The sequence below is a fragment of the Arachis ipaensis genome, chromosome B05 (genome assembly GCF_000816755.2).
Source record: "Arachis ipaensis cultivar K30076 chromosome B05, Araip1.1, whole genome shotgun sequence".
Lineage (NCBI taxonomy): Eukaryota > Viridiplantae > Streptophyta > Magnoliopsida > Fabales > Fabaceae > Arachis > Arachis ipaensis.
Genome location: NC_029789.2, coordinates 57,081,585 through 57,093,546, shown reverse-complemented (window position 1 = coordinate 57,093,546; position 11,962 = coordinate 57,081,585).

Below are 11,962 nucleotides of genomic sequence, written 5' to 3'. Positions count from 1 at the left end.
AACTATACTAGCAACGAGACTTTATTGTGAATTCTTTACTAGCAAAAATTCGTTCACAAAATAACGCCGTTGCTGGGGAGTTGCAAACGTGTGCCTTATTATTGGTTATTGTGAATATTGTGAATAATTTTGCTTTTTCATTTCTTTGTTAGTTGTTTCTAGTTTTAGGAGCTTATTCTCATTATTTTCTTATTAGTTTTTGTTTTTACTTTCCTTTGTTGCTATGAATTTTCACCCCTTTGGCTACGAGTTTGGTTCAAATTATGTTGTAGGGAATGGAAGCCATAATGGGAACATGCATCAAGGTTGGAACAATTAAAGATGGGAGGAGCCACAAGGATTTGATCAACCCTTTCGGCAACAACCTCCTCCAATGTGCCATGGGCAACAACCATTCTACGATGCATCCCAAGACAATGGTTATGGTGGACCTTTTTGTGACAACCAACCTCCACCAAATTACTATGAGCAAGAGCCATTCCAAGGTGCGTACCAAAACAATAGCTATAGTAGACCCCCTTGTAGTTACCAACCACCTTATGAGCCATATGTACCATATACAAAACACCCCAATTCCACCATAATTACTCCCAAGAACCACCACCTCCATATACACCTTATCCATATCCATCAACCCAAGAGGCATATGATTCTAATTATGCAATCCAAGCGGAACAAGAGTCAAGGAATCGTCTCAAGGAAACACTGGATCAGTTTCATGCAACCCTTCATCAATTGCACTAAGTGGTAAACCAAACAGCACTCGAAGCTCTCATGGCTAAAGAATCTCAACTAGAGAACAAGGAATTGAAGTGTGTTGTGCAACAAGTGGAAAAGATGGAGAGTGTTGAATCGCCACATCCTTGTTATGATGAACCACCACCTTATCATGAACCTTTCCTCCCAAATAATGAACCTTCATATCCACCCCAATCTTCAATGCATGACAATCTGAGTATTCTTCTTCAAGGGCAAAGAGAGATGCAAAGGACGACACAAGAGTTCATAGCTACCTTCACCGAGGTAGTAGGTAATTTCGCCTCTCTGCGCTTCGATACTCAAAGTACACCCATGGCTACATGTGGAGAATCAATAGAAGAGCGTAGCATGAAGGAGACACTAGAAACTCCGGTGGAAAGTGAGAAACGTTGCTTTGTATTGGAACAAGTGGAGGAAACCGTAATAGTTGAAGAGCAAGAAGTGGTTGAAGACTTAGGAGACGCTGAACCTCCATGGGAATCTAGAGTTGTAGAGTATTCCTCCAAGAAGATTGAAATTGATGTCAAGAAGGCCAGTGCACAACCTCCATGGCACATTCCCTATGAAGACTTGGATGGGATAGATCAAGAAGTAAGTTCCCTTGGTGATGAGGATCACGAATCAAGTCCTTCTAGTGATAAATCTACATTCGCAAATGAACTCCTTGAATATGAAGACCCTTCCCTGACTGAGTCTGAGAATGATGTGGAAGCGAAAGTCCTTCGAAAAGGGTGGACGGGAGTTGAGTACGCTTTGTCAAGAACGTTGGAGACTTCTCTACCTAGGTTGCCATCTACTCCTTCATTTGAGTGGGTCTGACTTATCTTTATTCGCTTCACTGTCCCACTTGAATATGATATTCTTGAAACGGATGACCAACTTAGGAGGCCTTGTGGCATTAAGCATAAGAGAAGGATGTTTAGTGGTTGGAGTTGCAAATTGATGAGCGGATAATTTATACCCTTTTTGGCATTGTTTTTACATAGTTTTTAGTATGTTTTGGTTACTTTTTATTTTATTTTTATTAGTTTTTATTCAAAAATCACATTTCTAGACTTTACTATGAGTTTGTGTATTTTTCTGTGATTTTAGGTCTTTTCTGGCTGAAATTGAGGGACTTGAGCAAAAATCTGATTTAGAGGCTCAAAAAGGACTGCAGATGCTGATGGATTCTGACCCTCCTGCACTCGAAATGGATTTTCTGGAGCTACAGATACATAATTGGCGCGCTCTCAGTTGCGTTGGAAAGTAGACATCCTGGACTTTCCAGCAATATATAATAGTGCATACTTTTACTGAGATTTGATGGCCCAAATTGCCGTCCAAAGCCAGCTTAAAATATTTTGGCGTAAAACGCCCAAACTGGCACCAGAATTGGAGTTAAACGCCCAAACTGGCACCCAAGCTGGCGTTTAACTCCGGGAACAGCCTATGCACGTGTAAAGCTCAATGCCCAGCCCAAGCACACACCAAGTGGGCCCCAGAAGTGGATTTCTGCACTATCTGCACTTAGTTACTTAATTTCTGTAAACCCTAGTAACTAGTTTAGTATAAATAGCACTTTTTACTATTGCATTCACATCTCTGGACGTTTAGTCCTTAGCCCTTCGGCAAGGAGGCTGGCCTCACGGCCATGCGTAGACCTTTTTCACTTATGTATTTTCTATGGTGGAGTTTCTGTACCCCATAGATTAAGGTGTGGAGCTCTGCTGTTCTTCATGAATTAATGTAATTACTACTGTTTTCTATTCAATTCACGCCTACTTCTTCTCCAAGATATACTCTTGTTCTTAATTCATTTTAGTCAAAATGAAGGGGTGACCCGTGACAATCACCCAATCTTTGTTACTCACTTAGCCAGGATACGCGTGCCTGACAACCACAAAGCGGTCTACATGATGTTCAACGTAGTAATTGGACGACAACTGGAGTATATTCTCTTGGATATCTAATACATGGACCAAGTCCTTGAGATTAGTATCTTCGTCGTATAGGCTAGAATGATTGGCAGCAAATCCTGGGATCCGGAAAGTCTAAACCTTCTCTGTGGTATTCCGAGTAGGATTCGGGAAGGGATGACTGTGACGAGCTTCAAACCTGCGAATGTTGGGCGCAAGTGACAGTGTGCAAAAGGATCAATTGATTCTATTCCGACGCTAACGGGAACCGACAGATGATTAGCCATGCGGTAGCTGTACCTGGTATTTTTCAACCAAGATGAGAAATCCAACAGTTGATTAGCCGTGCAGAAACTGTAGAGGACCATTTTCACTGAGAGGATCTTACAGCTTGCCATGGAAGGAAGTAACGCATGGTTGGAAGAAGGCAATAGGAAAGCAGAAGTTCAGAAGCAAACAAAGCATCTCCAGACGCTTATCTGAAATTCCCACCAATGAATTACATAAATAACTTTATTTTATTTTATGTTTTATTTCTCTTTTTTAATTATCAAAACCTCATAACCATTTGAATCCGCCTGACTTAGATTTACAAGATTACCATAGCTTGCTTCAAGTCGACAATCTCCATGGGATCGACCCTTACTCACGTAAGGTATTACTTGGACGACCCAGTGCACTTGCTGGTTAGTTGTGCAGAAATGTGAAAAGTGTGAATCACGATTTCCCACACCAAGTTTTTGGCGCCGTTGTCGGGGATTGTTCGAGTTTGAACAACTGACGGTTCATCTTGTTGCTTAGATTGGGTAATTTTATTTTATGTTTAAGTTTTTATTATTTTAATTTTCGAAAAAAGTAAAAAAATAAATATATTTATAGTTTTCGAAAAATATACAAAAAAATTAATAAAACCATAAAAACCAAAAAAATTTTGTGTGTCTTGTTTGAGTCTAGTATCAAATTTTAAGTTTGGTGTCAATTGTATCCTTTTAATTTTTTTAAAATTTTCGAAAAGTCATGCATTGTGTTCTTCTTTGATCTTCAAGTTGTTCTTGATAATTTTCCTTGTTTGATCTTTAATTTTTCTTGTTTTGTGTTTTTTGTTGTTTTTCATATGCATTTTAGAATTCATAGTGTCTAAACATTAAAAATTTCTAAGTTTGGTGTCTTACATGTCTTTCTTTTCTTAAAATTTTTTCAAAAATATGTTCTTGATGTTCATCATGATTTTCAAAGTGTTCTTAGTGTTTATCTTGACATTCAAAGTGTTCTTGCATGCATTAGTTGTTTTGATTTTAAATTCTTTTGTCTTGTGTCATTTTCTTGTTTTTCTCTTTCTTCATTAATTCAAAAAAATCAAAAATAATATCTTTCCCTTATTTCATTCAAAAATTTCGAAATTTTGAGTTCACTTGGTCAAAAATTTTTAAAATTTAGTTGTTTCTTGTTAGTCAAGTCAAAATTTCAATTTAAAAATTTTATCTTTTCAAATCTTTTTCAAAATCAAATCTTTTTCATTTTTCTTTCATGTTTTTCGAAAATTCTTCAAAATAAATTTTCAATATCTTTTTCTTATTTTTATTTCATAATTTTTGAAATTATTGCTAATATTTAATATTTGGATTAAAAAATTTCAAGTTTGATACTTTCTTGTTAAGAAAGGTTCAATCTTTAAATTCTAGAATCATATCTTTTAGTTTCTTATTAGTCAAGTCATCAATTTTAATTTTCAAAATAAAATCTTTTTAAATTTCTTTTTCAAATCTTTTTCAAAATAAATTTCAATCATATCTTTTTCAAAACTTAATTTCAAAACCTCTTTCTAACTTCTTATCTTTTCAAAATTTATTTTTCAAATCTTTTTCAATTAACCACTTGACTTGTTTGTTTTAATTTTAAAAAGTTTACTATTTCTTATCTTTTTCAAAACTACCTAACTACTTTTTCACTTCTCATTTTCAAAAACTAACTAACAACTTTTTCAAAAATCTTTTTAATTAATTAATTTATTTAGTTTTCAATTTTATTTTATTTCTTTTCTTAAATTTCGAATTCTAACTTATAATCAAAATAAAAACAAAAATATTTTTCTTTTCTTTTAATTAATAATTCGAACCCTCTCTCCCTCTCTGTGTTCGAATTTCTTCTTCTACCTCATTCTTCTATTCTTCTATTCTTATACTCACATAAAGGAATCTCTATACTGTGACATAGATGATTCCTCTTCTTTTATATTCTCTTCTTTTTCATATAAGCAGAAACAAGGATAAAGATATTCTTGTTGAAGCTGATCCTAAACCTGAAAGGACTCTGAAAAGGAAGCTAAGAGAAGCTAAAGCACAATACTCTGGAGAGGACCTTACAGAAATTTTTGAAAAAGGAGTAGACATGGCAACCGAACCCAATAACAATGGTGGAGATACAAGGAAGATGCTTGGTGACTTCACTGCACCAAGTTTTTGGCTTCAATAATAACAATGGTGGGAGAAATAGGTTTGGCAATAGCAAGCCTTTTCCATCATCATCTCAGTAACAGACAGAGAATTCTAGGCAGAGCCTCTCTGACTTAGCAACCATAGTCTCTGACCTAACTAAGACCAATCACAGTTTCATGACTAAAACAAGGTCACCAGTAGAAATCTGGAGGCACAAGAGGGTCAGCTGAGTAAAAGAGTTACTGAAATCCCTTCTAGTACTTTCCCAAGCAATACAGAAGAGAATCGAAATAGACAGTGCAAGACCAATGATAAACCCCGATTTCATGGTTTATCTTGTGCTTTTTTTGGGGGATTTTATCACCTTTTTCCAAATTTATTCAATGAAATAGCATGGTTTTGTAATTCACCCTTGAATTATGCTTAAGTGTAAAAACATGCTTTTTAGGCCTTAAATTGGTGATTTTAATTCACCCTAATTCCATTCGATGCCTTGATGTGTTTGTTGAGTGATTTCAGGTTCATAAGGCAAGTATTGGATGGAAGAAATGAGGAGAAAAAGCATACAAAGTGGAGGATGCATGAAAAAACAAAGATTGGGGAGGCATCAATGGGCACGCACGCGTACAAGGCGCGCACGCGCAAAAGTGATTTCACATAAGGATGCGCACGCGTACAAGGTGCGCACGTGTGAAAGTGGTTTTACATAGAGACGCGCACGCGTACATGCCGCGTCTGCGTGGATGAAGAAATAGCCAAATCGACGCGCACGCGCACATGGCGCGTACGCACCGATACTCTCACGTGACACACTTAAAGGCAAAATGTTGGGGCAATTTCTGAGCTGCCCAGGCCCAAATCTAACTTGTTTCTGAGTGTATTTCATGCAGAATTGAAGTCCAAGCAAAGGGGGAGCAATTAGTTTAGTCAAGATGAGCCTTTAGTTAGTTTTCTAGAGAGAGAAGCTCCCTCTTCTCTCTAGAATTAGGTTAGGATTAGGTTAAATTGTCATAGATCCATGTTTAATTTCTTGATCTCATCTTGTTTCCTTTATAAATTCTCAATTCTACATCTTGATTTTCTTAGTTGTAAAGTTAATTTCTCATTTTGCCCTCTTTTGTGATGTTGAACTCATGTTGGATTTGGTTCACATATAATGCAATTTGATGTTAATGTCTCTTTTATTGTTGAATTGAATTGTGATCTTGTTTTCCTTGCAATTAGTGGTTGGTAGATTTTATTATTCTTGTAATTTATGATGTTTACTTCCATTGCACTCTATGTGTTTGATGAAATGTTCTCTTTAGTTTTTGAGTAGTTCTCTTGACCCTTGGCCTAGGCGAAGGGGATTGAGTGACCTTGAGTCCTTGGGTTTTGTTGAATTGGCAATTTTAGAACCCTTGTGGATCAATTTGATAATCATTGACTCTAACCTACTACTAAGTCAATTGGTAGCTAGGTTGGGACTTATGGATTGATGTTGATCAAGCCATTTGACGTACTCCAAGCCTAGGAGTAGACATTACGTACTTAAAGCTTTAGAAAGTAGACCTAATGAGCTTGGTTCTGCATGATTACCAATACTTGAATTGTTAACAAGGATAGTGATCTCAATTACCTAAGTCTTAGCCAAAAGTCCTTTACCTTGCTTTGTTTAATTGCTTGTTTGAGTTATTTTCCTTGCTATTTACGTTATTGCCCCCTTATCAATCAAACCCCCTTTTACCCCTTCATAGCTAATAATTGACCACTTCATTGCTATCTTCGTGAGACGACCCGAAGTCTAAATACTTCGTTTAATTCTTATTTGGGGTTTGTACATGTGACAAAACCATATTTTAATTTGATGTAAGAGTTGTTTGTTGGTTTGGAGCTATGCTTACAACAAAGTAATTCCTTTTTTTAGGAAGAAAATCTAGACCGACAACGATTCACGCCGTCAAATTAATGGCGCCGTTGCCGGGGATAGCAATGGTGCTATGCTATTAGCTATTGTATATATTGTGAATAGCTTGATTTTTGGTTTGTTTGTTGGCTTTTGCTAGTTGTAGGACTTTGTTTCCTTTGTTTCTTCTTAGTTTTATTTTTGTTTCCTCTTATCACCATCAATTCTCATCACTTTGGCTATGAGTATGTTTCAAGCTATGTTGTAGGAAATGGAAGCTTCAATGAGGATGTGCATCAAGGATTTGGAAATCAAAGATGGGAGGAACCCCAAGCTCAAGGACAACCTTCTTGGCAACAACCCCTCCGAACTCATATGGGTATAATCCTGATCCTAATGTATACCAATCCAATATGTGTGATGACCCTTATTGTGATTGTCAACCACAACCACCACATGCATATGAACCCCCTCCACAACATAATTTTGAACCACCTTACAAGCCTACTACCACTATTTACCTCCATATAACCTCAACTCATACCCACCATACCGACCACCATATGAACCATATCTAGAACCACCGCCTTTCCAATACCAATACTCCCATGAGCCACAAAATCCACACACACCACCTCAAGGATTTCACCTATATGAACTACCTTCCAATTACAACAACCTTCCCTTAAATAATGAGTCTTCTCTTCCACCATCACTTCTCAATGAAGCCTCAATGACGAAATTGAGAGATCTTAAATCTCTTATCTCAAGGCGACAAGAGGAGGATGAAAAGAAGTTTGCAAAGTTAATATCAAAAATGGCTATCATGGTAGAAGCCATTGGTAACATGATCTTGTCCTGCCTTAGCTTATGCGATCAAGGCGCTTCCATTGTTGAATGTGAAGAAACAACCAAGGAGCTTAGTGAACAAAAGGAAGTAGTGGATGGATATCTGATGCGTATTTTCAGAAAACGAAAAACGAATTCCTAATACACAAAACTAATCGGCAAGTGCACCGGGTCGTATCAAGTAATAAAACTCACGTGAGTGAGGTCGATCCCACAGGGATTGAAGGATTGAGCAATTTTAGTTTAGTGGTTGATTTAGTCAAGCGAATCAAGAGTTGATTTGAGTGGTTTGTATTCGACAGAATTTAAATTGCATGAAATTAAAAGGGAGAAGGGTAGATTGCAGAAAATTAAAGAGCAAAGAAAGTAAATAAGCTGAATCTTAAAGAACAAGTAATGTAAATTTCAGAAACCTAGATTGCAAGAAATGTAAATTGCAGAATCTTAAAGTGCAATAAATGTAAATGGCTTGAATTGTAAAGGGAATTGGGAATTGGATTTGCAGAAATTAAACAAGGAACAATAAATTGCAACAAACAGGAATGTCGAAGATGGATTCAATTGAACCGGATCTTGACAAAAATGGAAATCAGCTTGGTGTAGCAACGAAACAGGGAAATTGAAATTTAAAGCTGTAGATCTCAGGACCCAAGAGACTAGATAACCAAGTCTAGATCCCACTGCCTTCCTAGATCCAGCAAGAACAATTGCAAGGGAAATGTAAATTGCAGAGAGAATAGAAGAAGAAGCAATGAACAGAAATTGAATTTTGATTATGCAGAAAATTAAACAAGATCCAAAGGTGAGATTGAAACAGAAGTTCTTCAATTCTCCACCTAAGATTCCAAGCAAAAAAAATAAAGAGTGCTCAACAAGAACCAGGAAGAAGAGAGATCAATTCTCCTCCCCAATTCTCTAGAATTGTAAAACAGCCAAACAAAAATGTAAAGTGAGTTCTCTACTGTAAGTGTTATGAAAATTCTAAAAGGAAGCTCCATAAAAACATAAATCCTAAGCTATTTATACACTTTCTTCAAATGGTCTTCAAGCCTTCAATTGGGCCTTTGTTCTTGATGGAATTGGGTTGATAAAGGCCTTAGTTGATTGCTCTTGGAGTTGGAGAAAGATCCATTGTGAACCGGGTTGAAAAACATAAAAGCTTGAGTAAAAGTTTGAGTAAAAGTTTGAGGTCAAACTTTTGCTCAAGCTTTTTATACCAGCTGCCCCATTCTTGCTGCTACCAACGTTTGAGCCAAAGTTTGGGGTCAAACTTTTGCTCAAACGTTGGCCCCCTTGTAAATGTGTGTTGCGCCAACGTTTGAGCAAAAGTTTGACCTCAAACGTTGGCGCAAGCTTTTTCCTCCAGGGTGTGCAAGAGTGGCGACAACGTTTGAGCAAAAGTTTGACCTCAAACGTTGGCGCAAGCTTTTTCCTCCAGGATATTGATTTTGTGATGCCAACGTTTGCCAAAAAGTTTGAGGCAAACGTTGGCTCAAGCTTTTTTCCTCTGGAGTGTTTTTCAATTCTTCCAAAAGTTTGAGCTAAAGTTTGAGGTCAAACTTTTGCTCAAGCTTTTTGTTCTCTCTTGCTCCTAGCCATTCCTTCCTTCTTCAACCTTCTTCAAAACTCTTTTCACCTATCATCAATCAAACACATCAAAGCTTTGCTTAAAATCATGAGTTTGTTATTCTTTCATAATATATGACAATTATAGCATAGAATCTCATGAAATTGCATTAATTCATACATGGTTGATTGAATCAAAGGAAACATGGAAATCTACCCAATTGGCTTGCTTATGGCTCAAGAAAGTGCATAAATCAAGTGAAAACAAAAGAAAAAGGCTAGTGAAACTAGGCTAAGATGACTTGTCATCACAACACCAAACTTAAAACTTGCTTGTCCCCAAGCAAGAAAAGAATTATTGAGAAGAAAGAATGAAATGGACGAGTATGTTCATGCTAGCAGAGTATTCTTGGTAGTTCATGGGGTTTTCTGTGGATATGTAAACACTCACTTCTTATTGACTTTTAGGCCTAGAAAGTCTCCTTCAAGCATCAAGCAACACACTGCTATGACCTCTCATTATTCCTTTGTCCTTGACTATTATTTTTTTTTCTCTAAAAGCTTTAGTTCAGTGTCATGTGTAACAAGTTCTTTTCTTTCTTTATACTTGACACATTATTCACTATAGACACTTGGCTCACATTCCTTCTTAAAACATTGATGTCCAGCACCTCTTTGGGTTACTAAATGCCTTGTAGTTAGGTTGCTCTTGATAGTGGACTTTCAGCTGATGATCCCGGGTTAGTTAACCCAAGTCACCAAGTGTTGATGCACTCCAAAGAACTTAATAATCCAAGCAGATCCTAGTACAGAGACATCACAGGCATATATTCTAAGGTTCAAGCTATTGGTGTCTAGCTTTGTTTCTTTTTTTTTTCTTTTATTCTATTGCCCATTTTTGGCTTTCTCTTTTCTCTGTTTGTTTTTCTTTTTAACGAAGGACTTTTATTTGATTGAGATTCATAGACAGTGAACTACTTTCTGCTTAAAAGGAGACATCCTAGTTCTCTTATTCATTAAAAGTGAGCTATCATACAATCACACATACATACCACCACTTACTTTTATTGTACTTCTATCTAACAGAGAACTATCTCACTTCACATTCAAACATTTCTTTTATTGAATTGAAAGTGCAAGGGACAAAGCATGCTTTTTGTTAAGTGAAAGTAAACACACAAGCACACATTTAGAATAGCTTACTTATTTTAAGAGAGTGATTCTACTTGTACTAGATGAACACTTTAGCAAGACATAAATCATAGCATATCTCAACAGCTGAAATTAAGTACAGATACAACCTATTGGTTTGCAGTTCTTGTGTCCTTCTTTCTGTTGGTCCCCTTTTTTGAGTCATGGTTTATAATGTCTTCAATTTGTGGTTAGTTCCCTACATAACTCTCAAAAGTTGCTTGTTTTTTTTAAGCCCTTAGGTGACTGGTTAGTATGCATGAATTGAGTGCGGCTTTTGGATTTAATTTGGTGTGGGAACACCAAACTTAGTTCCTTGCCACTTCCTCTGATGCAACAGGTAAACTATATGTAAAATCTTATGTTCTTGCTAAAGGTTATGAAGTTAACACTAGAGAGCAATTAAGTAACTGAATAATCTGTTTGATTACTTGGAGCTAGTATTGTGCATGAAGTGAGAATGTGTTTTTAAATGATGTTTTGGTGGAACACCAAACTTATGATCCTTCATTCTTCTTTAAATTGTTTTGGTTTGTGACACCAAACTTAGCTCCTTGCAATGCATACCAAATATTCAACATTTTTATTGCAAAGGCTATGAAAAGAAAACTACCTCTGGTTGGGTTGCCTCCCAACAAATGCTCTTTTAATGTCACTAGCTTGACATCCTTCAATTCTTCTCAAGAAGGCTGTAGGCTCTGAACCTCTTTTTCCTTATCCCATTGTCCTCCCAAGTACAGTTTTGCTCTATGACCATTTGCTGTGAATTGACTCTTTGTTGCTTCATCTAGCAATTCAATACTCCCATAAGGAAAGACCTTTGTCACCAAGTATGGGCCAGTCCACTTAGACTTAAGTTTGCCAGGGAAGATCTTAAGCCTTGAGTTATACAGGAGCACTTGTTGTCCTGGCTTGAACTCCTTCTTTGTGATCTTCTTATCATGCCACCTCTTAGCTCTTTCCTTGTATATCTTAGCACTCTCATAGGCTTCTAGCCTGAATTCATCTAACTCATTTAGTTGTAACAACCTTTTCTCTCCTACAGCTTGGGAATCAAGGTTGAGGAGTTTAGTGGCCCAAAAAGCTCTGTGTTCCAACTCTACAGGGAGGTGGCAGGATTTGCCATATAATAACTGAAAGGGTGATTTGCCAATAGGGGTTTTGAAAGCTGTCCTATATGCCCATAAGGCATCCTCTAGCTTCCTAGCCCAATCCTTTCTCGTGCTTCCCACTGTTTTCTCTAGGATCTTCTTCAATTCCCTATTTGCGAGTTCAGCCTGGCCATTAGTCTGAGGGTGGTAAGGTGTGGCTACTTTATGGATTACTCCATATTTGTGGAGGAGTTTCTCCATCTGTTTGTTGCAAAAGTGACCACCACC